The sequence below is a fragment of the Euphorbia lathyris genome, chromosome 9, assembly GCF_963576675.1.
Source record: "Euphorbia lathyris chromosome 9, ddEupLath1.1, whole genome shotgun sequence".
Classification (NCBI taxonomy): Eukaryota; Viridiplantae; Streptophyta; class Magnoliopsida; order Malpighiales; family Euphorbiaceae; genus Euphorbia; species Euphorbia lathyris.
The window spans coordinates 6,136,199-6,147,990 of NC_088918.1; the positions used below are offsets into that span (position 1 = coordinate 6,136,199).

An 11,792-nucleotide genomic window follows, 5' to 3' on the forward strand; every position below is an offset into this window, starting at 1 on the left:
TGGTTTAAACGACATTGTAATGACATAGAGGAGTGATAGGGACGTTTTATTCCTATCTTTTGGGTTAATTTACGGTTTATTTTTAAGATAAATTGTTAGGTTCAGTGCTAGTTTATTGCATATTTCAATAAATTAGCAACAAGTAATAAATTATGCACCTTTAGTTGATTTTCGTCATTTTTAATAAATAAAATAAATAAATAAATCAAGTAATCTCGGTGTTCATAATTGTGCTTTGCAGGACAAACGTATAAGACGAAAAAGGCGATGAATAAACGTCCACGCGGAGCGCAACATATACCACGCAGAGCTTAAATCAGTGAGAACTGTTCGATAAGCGTCGGTAAATCATTTACGCGGAGCGTGACCCTTTCCACGCGGAGTGTGGACCTTTTAGAGGACAAAAATATGACTTCAGAAGCTCATCTACGCGGGGTGTAAGTATTCCACGCGGTGCGTAGGTGTCAGGTCACCTTGTTCACATTGAGGACATATTTGACACATTTTCGTATTTTCATCGTATCTCCCTCATACGAACTCGGATTGAGGCGATTCAAAATGCGTTGGAAAGCTAAGAGAAAGGTGAACAAATGACTAATAATGGCATCTCCAAATTCGTAGCATAACAGGCTCAAATAATTAGTCTAAGTTGCTGGACGTGTTGAAGCTTAGGAAATCTTTCATGGGTGTGAAATATGCAAGGAAGAAAATAAGAAAATAATGAAGCATCACATGCTTCATTATTCTACATGAAATTCAAAGTCTTCCTACCAGTTTTACACACATTCAAGATCTCCATTCACATTCAAAGTCTTCATTCACATTCAAAGTCTTTTCTTCACACTATGTAATTACAATTATGACCCAAGCTTGAGTTGTGTATTAATAGGAGTGCTTGACACTCATTTAAGGAGTAACATGTAGTATGTAAAAGTAGTTTTAGTTTTAGAATTCGGATTTTATGTAACCAAACTCTTCCATCTTGAGAGCTTGTACAATTATTCCGTTACTCCGTCGAAGTTCCGTTCCATCTTCTTCCACCAAGCTCGAGAGTTCCACCTCCAAGTCCTACGCGACACCTATTGAGTCCGGTTAGCTAGTACTAAGGGCCGATTCTTCTTCCCTTTCTAGTTGTTAACTAGCTTGTACTCTTCATATGTACTAGGCTCGGTTGTATTTCACTTTTATACCTTCCACATTTATAATATATGTTTTGCAATTTCCGCTTCTCTATACGTATTGATATTTACTACTTGTTTTGATACTTGTAATTGATTATTGTGTAGGGGAGCGCGATTACCGGCACCCTTTCACGGGTCATCTTTAGGGAACCATATAGGTGCTGCCCTACCGGAAGTGACACACTGGAAATCGTAGGAATTGATAAGTCACGGAACTTACGGGCCCTAGTTTCTGATCCCCAGCATTAAACACGCCTTGACTAGGAACCACGTAATCTAAGTACTTCACGGGTCGGTCGAACTGCACATAATCGTCTTTGCAAGAGTAAACTATCATACGTACATGTTTGGAATTATTGTTTCTTATATGTTATAACTTATTGTCACCTTTATCACTTCTTTAGAGTTTGAATTATATAAATCTGTCTCACCTTAGTTTAGGAGTAGTTTGTAGTAGTCACCCAACCCAAGCTAAAGTATTCACCGCCTAGATAACGTGTAAAACCGAGTAGTTTAATACTTGTGGTTATAAATCCCGTGGATTCGATACCCGGTCTTAACCGGATTATTACTTGATACGACGGGGTACACTTGCCCCTAAGTAGTAGCATCTAGTAGAGTTTAAGCACTTAGAAATATCACATCAATAACCATAGCACACTCATATCACATATATTTTACAGCTCTACCTAGTTGCTCATCAAGGAGGAGTGAGACTTGGTTGGCAATAGTCGATGACTAGTGGGTGGTGATTGATGATTGGTCCCACCCTATCCAATGGAAATACTGAGTTGGAATGTTGGGATGGATAAATCGTGGATACTCAAAACCCTCAATCGACTTATGAGTGAAAATTTTCCATATGTGTTTTTCTTAATGGAGAAAAACTATTGTAACACCTTGTACTTTTGTATGTGTGCGAGACTTGTGAATAGGGACAAGTGTATCCCGTCAACAAGTAATATATTCCGATTAAGACGGAGTATCCAATCCACGAGATTTTTGTATAGTAATTACTAAACTAGTACACTATATTCATTATCTAGATGACTCAAAAAGTAAAGATTTTTTTCTAAATTATTTTACTCCTACTCCTAACTTAGCGAGACATCATTTAACATACTCAATTCAAGCATAAATAAGTTGTAAATGATTAGATTAATTCAAATAAATGTGCTTCTAAAGTTTTAATTGCTATGCAAGAAATTGGGATCTGTACCCGGATGATCATCAATCTACCGGTGCCTTTTGTGTTTATCTTGGTCACAACCTAGTATCATGGAACACTAGCAAGCATCCTATGATTGATCGCTCTTCCACAGAGAGCGAATACAAAGTCATTGCCAATGCCACTAGTGAATTTATTTGGATTCAGTCTTTGCTTCAGGAACTTCGTTTCCCTATACCTCGACTCGTTCAGCTTTGGTGTGACAATGTAGATGTTATGTATCTCACTGTCAATCTTCCATTTCATGCACGTACGAAGCACATTGAATTGGACTATCACTTCTTACGTGAACAAGTTGCCAAAGGTTTCTTATCAGTTCGGATCATTCCTACAGATGACCAGATTGCATAATTCTTAACAAAGCCTCTATCGAGCAGACACTTTCTTCTACTTCGTGATCATCTTCAGAGGGGTTGTTAGTACACAATCTCTTTTGTATTTATTAGAATTATACAATGATAAGTACACTTCCCGCTTTTCCTTTTAGTTAGTCTTTAACTTCTTTGTAATTCATTCTATTAGGGTTTACTTGTATTGAGAGGCAATCTTCTCGTAGACTGCTGGAGCTTGAAACTAAATCAGAAGCGATAAGGTCTAGGTTTTATCAAAGAGTATATATTAGGTTTCATGTAACTTATCATTTACAGAATATACAAATACAATTTTCCCTAAACACCTAGGTTTTACATGGTATCAGAGCTATGATGAATCCAAATTTAGATTTTAATACACCGACCTCCTCAAACCCCACCTCTACAGCGTTGGGCGCCTTCACTCCTCCTTTTTTAGTTAGTGTGAAAGATTGCGTTTTGAAGGAAATGTGAGACTTCAAAAATGATATTTAGTCGTTTTTTCCAAGTTCAATTGCACAAATGCTAATTGGAGTTTAGAGTTAGTTTTAAAAAGATAATCCAAGGTCGTTTTGTTTCAATAAAAGTCATTGAACTTTCATTTTCATCTCAATAAAGTAATTTTGGACATTTCAAATAAAAAAATTACCTAGATATAATGATATGACCTCCACATCGAAAATGATGAACTTTTATGTATGACATTGAAAATGATTAACTTTTATGATTCTTTATGAAATTGGCGATAAAGGAGAATGAGAATAACTGCAAAATGGTAATTGGAATTTGGAGTTAGTTCTAAAAAGATTCGCCAAGTTGATTTTGTTTCAATAAAAAGTTATTGAAGTTTCATTTTTATTTCAATAAAATAATTTCGGTCATTTTAGGGAAAAAAAATCACATGACCAACGTATTGAAAATGATTACTTTTATGTATGGCTTTACAATTAGATGAGAGATGTTAAGGATAATTACATTAGTAATTATCACTTGTAAATAATAAGATCATATTTTCCAATCCTATTTCATTGTAATCTCTATAATTAGGAGTCTTTTTTCTCTATTCTATTTAACCACTTATTTGCTGTATTTGTAAATAGAGGTGGCAAAAGTACACACGACACGGTTACACGATTTCCTATCGATACGCAATTTTAGTGCTTGAGCTTAGTAGGTAATGTGTCATTTTGGGTTGACACGAAACTGACACGCAAATTTTTGAGTTTGGGTTAGGGTTGATATGCTAACCCGAAAACGACACGAAATGACACGAATATTTAAAATTATTGTTATATTTCTCGTGTTTTTATATATCAATTTATTAATAAGGATATTAAAATTATAATTATTACTTGCAAATATGATTCAAACCTCCGGAATTGTTATAAACACATTACATTACCCTCTAACATGATATTAACAGACTTTTCAATGGTTAGTGTTAACATATTAATCTAAAAATGACATAAACTATTTAAAATAAGTATTATATCCTCTTATATTTTTATACGTTATTGTTAATATATATGCATAACAATATTACATGTAATCCGAAAACACAATACAAAATCGACAACCCGAGCAGGTTAACACGACTATGACACGAAAGTTTTTAGATTGGGTTTGGATTTACTCTTTTTAATATGAACCCGAAATGACACGACATAAACACGAATCGAACATAATAATTGTCGGATAAACCAATCGAAATCAACATGTTGAATTCATTCTATCTCTATTCAATATCTAACATGGTATCAGATGCCATGCCCACAATTTCGGCAATCATTCGCAGCGGCATGATTACTGATCCCCTTTCTTATTCTATTCCATTCACTTACTCAGTGACGAATACAAGATTGTTCGGTTGAGAGCCGATTTTACACGTGCGTGTCTAATTTTCTTTTTGACCAAATTAATATTGATTGGACAAGAAAAACATTAATTGGACAAAAAAAAATGAAATATTTTTGTTCTTAAAAAACAACAATAATAAATAATAAATAGTAATAGTAATTAAGTTGGTATTGCAAAATCCGGCAAAGAAAGCAAATTCATGATCATATTGATCCTGCATTAAATTAATATGATTTATATTACATAATTGATTTTGATTAAAATGAATAAATTGATTTTTTATACAATACTTTATTATTCCAATTTAATTATAAATGAAAAAATACCAAACAGTCCTCTAAATTGCCAACCAAGATTTCAGTATCACATTCATGTATATGAAAATGCCAACCAAGATTTTCGATAAATGATTATCCCATCAACCCTATAAATATCAGTCCAAAAACAAACTTCCATTATCTTAATTTCACTAAAAAAAAACATACTAACATTTTCTGAAAATGAGAAAGAAGGTGAAACTTGCCTTCATAGAAAATGATTCAGTCAGAAAAACGACATTCAGAAAGAGGAAGAAGGGTTTATTGAAGAAGATCACTGAATTGACTACCCTATGTGACATTCCGGCTTGTGCAATCATTTACAGTCCTTATGATTCTCAGCCTGAGGTTTGGCCATGGGCGGACGGTGTTCAACAAGTTATTTCTCAGTTCAATATGATGCTGGGAATGGTGCAAACCAGGAAAATGGTTAGCCAAGAGAGTTTTCTCCGGCAAAGAATCAGCAAGGCCATTGAGCAGCTGATGAACCAGATGAGGGAGAACCAGGAAACGGAGATAACTCAGGTGATGTTTCATACCCTCACCGGACAAAGCTTGATCTATCTGAACATTTTGGATTTGACTGATCTTGGATGGGTTATTGATCAAAACTTGAAGAATATAATTACAAGAATTGAAACCCTAATGGTTAATCATTCTTATGCCGGAGCGGTGGCGGAAACTTCCGTTGCTGAAGGGACGGTGGTGCTGGCTGAGCAGCCAGAGACGGTGGGATTTGATGTGAATGGGGAAAGTGTGCAGCGAACCAGACATGTCTATTGATTTGATTAACCCTCCAAATCAATTCCAGTTTGGTGGTGGCGCCGTGGCGGTCGCCGGTGGTGGAGATGAGATGCTGGTGCCGTTTTCTGATTTGAATCAGAATAATCTCTGGTCTAATGAGTTTTTTCAATATCATGGAATATGAATATGGAGAATTCAGCTTTATTTGATGTTTAATTTCTTGTTTGTTTTGTGTGTTGTTTTAGCCATTTTGGATTTGGGAAAAAAAATGTACTCAATGATCACAGAAATTTACACAGAAAGATCAGAAGATAAGTGATGAAGTGGAGCGGGCCTTGAACTATTTGGAGAAAACGGACCCGAAACTGAGATTTTTAAGTTAAATCGGGGTTGTTGAAATTTAGTGATTTCGGACCCAAATTTCATTGGATTCGGCCCACTGAGGTGGACGTGTTTTTTAGCCATCCGAGGTCGTTTAGGGCCTCAAATCGGCCTTTTTGTGTTTTATCGCACTTTCCTTGTTTTGTTGTTTTCCTTTTTCCTTTTAGGTTTCGGATTATGTTTTTATTTGTCAGCCTATATAAAGGCTCGACCCCCACCTTATGTAAGGCAGTTATTGATTAATAAAATTTCAGAGTTTATTCTCTTTCTTCCAATTTTCGTTAGTCGTGTGCGCGATTCAACGATAGTTGACGGTTTTAAGCTTTGTTCGTGCGCGAGCATTCGTTTAGAACGAAAGTCTGTTTATTCCGCTGCATCAATAAGTAATGGTATTTCATAGCTATTTTTCAGAGGTTAATTGCACTAATGTTAATCGAAATTTGGAGTTAGTTTTAAGAAGATGATCTTCGTTTTGTTTCTATCAAAATTATTGAATAGAGGAGCCGCCTCTTGGCAAAAAAAAAATGATAGGGAAATGTTTGCTCCCAATACATCATTGTGGTCTCGTTTAGAAGGGACGTGTAGTGCACCGGACCGCCCTTTTTTTAAAGTAATTCCGGTAATGTCAAATAAAAAATTCATCTGAATGGTGACCTTTCGATCATATTGAAATTTATTAACTTTTATGTATAGTACCACTAGATGACAGCAAAAAAAAAATGTCTGAAAAAATGGGTTACGATCTATAGGATCAGATAACTCAGGTGATGTTCCATACCCTCACGGGAAGAAACTTGATCTATCTGAACATTCTGGATTTGACTGATCTTGGATGGGTTATTGATCAAAACTTGAAGAAGATAATAACAAGAATTGAAACCCTAATGGTTAATCATTCTTATGTCGGAGCGGTGGTGGAAACTTCTGTTGCTGAAGGGACGGTGGTGGTGGGTGAGCAGCCAGAGATGGTGGGATTTGATGTGAATGGGGAAAGTGTGCAGCCACCACCAGACATGTTTATTGATTTCATTGACCCTCCAAATCAATTCCAGTTTGGTGGTGGCGCGGTCGCAGGTGGTGGAGATGAGATGCTGGTGCCGTTTTCTGATTTGAATCAGAATAATCTCTAGTCTAATGAGTTTTTTCAATATCATGGAATATGAATATGGAGAATTCAGCTTTATTTGATGTTTAATTTCTTGTTTGTGTGTTGTTTTACCATTTTGGATTTGGGAAAAAAATGTACTCAATGATCACAGAAATTTACACAGAAAGATCAGAAGATAAGTAATGGTATTTCATAGCTATTTTTCAGAGGTTAATTGCACTAATTTTAATCGAAATTTGGAGTTGTTTTAAGAAGATCATCTTGGTTTTGTTTCAATCAAAATTATTGAATAGAGGAGCCGCCTCTTGGCAAAAAAAAATAAAATAAATTGATAGGAAAATGTTTGTTCACAATACATCTTTGTGGTCTCGTTTAGAAGGGACGTGTAGTGCACCGGACCGTCCTTTTTTTAAAGTAATTCCGGTAATGTCAAATAAAAAATTCATCTGAATGGTAACCTAACGATGATATTGAAAATTGTTAACTTTTATACATATTACAACTAGATGACAGTAAAAAAAACAGTCTAAAATATGGGTTACGCTCTATAGTTGGTCCAAGTGTTGGGGTAACAAATGTATTAAGCGGTAAAAAAATTAAATAGTATATTTTGGCTTTATAATCAAAGTTAATCAAAGTTTCTTCTTTGTGAAACTGATGATGAAACGTGGGACTTAAAAAAAAGTATTTGGTAGATTTCTTTTTCTAGGTTAATTGCATTAATGTTAATTAAAATTTGGAGTTAGTTTTAAAAAAATCATCCACGTTGATTTTGTTTCAATCAAAAACAAAATTATTGAACTTTCATAATAAAATCACTTGAATGGTAACACATCGATCATATTAAAAATTATTAACTTTTATGTATATTAAAATAAGATGAAAGAAAAAAAATGTCTAATATATTTGTTGCATTCTGTACTTAGCAATAACTTTATGTATTTTACGGTAAAATGACAAAAAAAAAGGTATAATGTTGCATTCTATACTTGGCAATTGGAGAATAATAGTCATTTGTAAGTTTTGAAACTTATTAACTTTTGTATATTACGGAAAGATGATAGTAAAAAAAAGAGTCTAATATATATTTGTTGCGCTATATATTTGGCAATTGGACAATAATAGGAGTCATTTGGAACTTTGGAAAATTTAGAGACCCAACAAAGCGACACACGATCTAATGACATGACACGGACACGACACGCTTTTTTAGTGTTAGTGTTTAGGATTTTATGACACGACACAAAATGACGCGTTAATTTTCGTGTCGTGTTCGTGTCAACCCGACAACACGAAACTGACTCAAAATATTTAATTATAAATATACCCTTATGATTTTAGGGTTTGAAAATGTAAGAGTATTTAATAGGAAAATCCTAAAATATACATAAAATACAAAACTAACCAAATACAAATTATTTAATATCTTTTGTTTTTTTTTTTTAACCTAAAATCTAAAAACACTCTCATTTTCTTCTTTACAGCCGCCGAACACAGCAGCACCCACCTTGCTTCATCCTTTTTTCTCCTTCTTCAGGGACATCAACTTATGATCTCCGGGGACAACAGTTTACGATCTCGCATAGTCGGACGCAGCTTCCGATCTTGCTCCACCGTCAAACTCAGGGACAGCAGCTTCTGATCTCGCTACACCGTCGAACTCAGGGACAACAGCTTCCCATCTCGCTCCACCGTCAAACTTAGGTCATGTTTGATAACAACAAAAATCACTTAAATTAATAGATTAAGCACTTATTTGGTTTAAGTGTGTTTGATAATGGTCTTTTATTAACCACTTAAATTATTCAATTAAGCTACATATCACTTATTTTGACAAGTTAAAATATTTAACTTAAAATTTGAAGTTAAACATTATCAACTAATATTTCAATATTCAGCATTTATTTTTAATATTTACCAAATACTTATATCATTTAATAATTTCAGCACTTATAATATCCAACAATTAAAATTCTGTACTTATTTTTTCAGCACTTAATTTTCAGTTTTATCAAACGGCACCTTAGTCTTGTTGCTTTTCTTCGACTACAAAAGCTTTGAAAAGTGAGATTTCAGTAGTTTTATTACTCTATTTTTTTCTTTACTTGTTTTCCTCTCATTGGTTTCAGATTCAGTAGCTTTATTACAATTTTGTTTATTATAGTTTTGTTTGAGTTCTGTAGTTCATGATATCCATTATTTTCTACCGATCATCATGTCTGGTCTTTTTTGCTTTTTGGTGTTGTTGATGGTAAATGGCATTCCAAATGTTGTGTTGAGTTTTTTTTATCTGTAATTATATATATCCCTCCTCAATCTTAGACCTGTAGTTAATTTGTATATATACCCATTCTCAATTTTATATTAGAAATAAAAGAAAATAAAAGTTGTAATGTTTGAAACAAAGAGTGTATGTAAATCGTTCGTTTGAAGCAGTAGATGAAGATTGATAGATTGTGGTTTGAAGTAGTTGAGTTTCTGTAATTTTTATTTTTTATTACTTTTGTTGTTTGTGCAGTTATTTTTCGGAAGATTGATATTTGAATTAGTTAAGTTTTTTTTTATCTTTATTTTTAGGTTTTTTGTTGTTGAGATCTTTGCATTATAAAAGATTGAACCAGGGTTAGAGAAACTTTAAAAAATTGATTTTGATTGCTGTGTTTTTTATGTGCCTAAAGAATTGATTTTATTATTGTGCTTAAAGAATTGATTTTATTGCTGTGTTTTTACCGTGTCTAAAGAATTGATTGTCACATAGATGGATCATGAAATGAGAGCTACTAATGTTGATCAATCCGGTGAAGTTGGTGAAAACAGTAACGATGAGTTGATTGAGCTAAAAGATGATGCTAAATCGAAAAAGCCACAAAAAAAGCACTAAAAAAGTCAACAATGGAGCAAACAAAACAACCAACAAAACGCAGAAAGTTCTTGTTTCGGGCTTGACAGTACTTTGATATCTTATCTAGCGAAGATGAGGAGCGAGAAAAATGCAAATGTAGATGTGTGGAAATATTTATATTTCGGAGAGCAAGTATGGAACTCGAAATCTGCTTCGCCATATAGAAACTTGTCCGAGGAGAGACACTCGCCATGTAGGTCAGTTACTTGTATCCCAAAACAATATGACATTAAAGTATAATAATGAAAAGTTTAGAAAGATCTTGACTGGTACTATTATAAAACATAATTTGCCTTTCCAATTTGTTGAATATGATGGCAATAGGGAGGCTTTTTCTTATTGTTGTGGAGATGTGAAGCTTGTCACTAGGAACACTTGCAAATCTGATTGTCTTAAGTTGTACAATAGAGAGAAAACTAGGATAAAAACTATGTTGGTCGATGCTCCTGGTAGAATTAGTTTGACATCCGATTGTTGGAGCTCTTTGACCACCGATGATTATATTTTTTTAACTTGTCACTTCATTGATAAAGATTGGAACATGCAGAAAAGAATTTTGAACTTTTGTTTCATGCCACCACCTCATAATGGTGTTTTTTATCTGAAAAAATTGAATATTTCTTGTCTGATTGGGGAATAGATAGAAAAGTTTTATCTATATATTATATACTAAGATAGGCGCTTGATTCCCTTTCCCCAAAAATCATTTTTTATGTATATGCATATATATATAAGAATATTTAAAGTGGATGCATACTTTTAGAACGTGAGGTTTGAAAGATTGCAGGAACCGTTCTCTTCTCCCCCTCTCCAAAAAAAAATTCTCTAACTTCCCCTTCCCATTCTCTTTCATTTTCATCAATTCTTCACCAATTTCATCCATTAATCTTTCTATTGATTGAATTTTTTTTCTTTTTCAAGTTGTAGTCTTCTATTTAAGGAGGAAGAAGAAAGATTGTCTTCAAATTGATTTTGTTTCAATAAAAAGTTATTGAACTTTCATTTTTATTTCAATAAAGTAATTTGGGTCATTTCAGGAAAAAAAATCACATCAATAGTGACATGACCACCGTATTGAAAATGATTATTTTTATGTATGGCTTTACAATTAGATGAGAGATGTTAAAGATAATTACATTAGTAATGATCACTTGTAAATAATAAGATCATATCTTTCGATCCTATTTCATTGTAATCTCTATAATTAGGAGTCTTTTTCTCTATTCTATTTAACCAATTATTTGCTGTATTTGTAAATTGAGGTGGCAAAAGTACACACCATACGAAATCGATACGCAATTTTAGTACTTGAGCTTAGTAGGTAATGTGTCTTTTTGGATTGACACGAAACTGACACACAAATTTTTGAGTTTGGGCTAGGGTTGATATGCTAACCCAAAAACGACATGAAATGACACGAATATTTAAAATTATTGTTATATTTCTCGTATTTTCATATATCAATTTATTAATAAGGATATTAAAATTATAATTATTATTTGCAAATATGATTCAAATCTCTGGAATTGTTATAAACACATTACATTACCCTCTAACATGATATTAACAGACTTTTCAATGGTTAGTGTTAATATATTAATCTAAAATGACATAAAATATTTAAAATAAGTATCATATCCTCTTATATTTTTAAAAACATGACACGAAATCGACAACCTGAACAGCTTAACACGACTATGATACGAAAGTTTTTAGATTGGGTT

General features: G+C 33.4%; 1 pseudogene; it reads left to right on the top strand.

Annotated features, from left to right (window-relative positions):
- Nucleotides 1-5,116: 5,116 nt before the first annotated feature.
- LOC136207230 (agamous-like MADS-box protein AGL80) lies at nt 5,117-5,861 on the top strand (annotated as a pseudogene).
- Nucleotides 5,862-11,792: the final 5,931 nt, after the last annotated feature.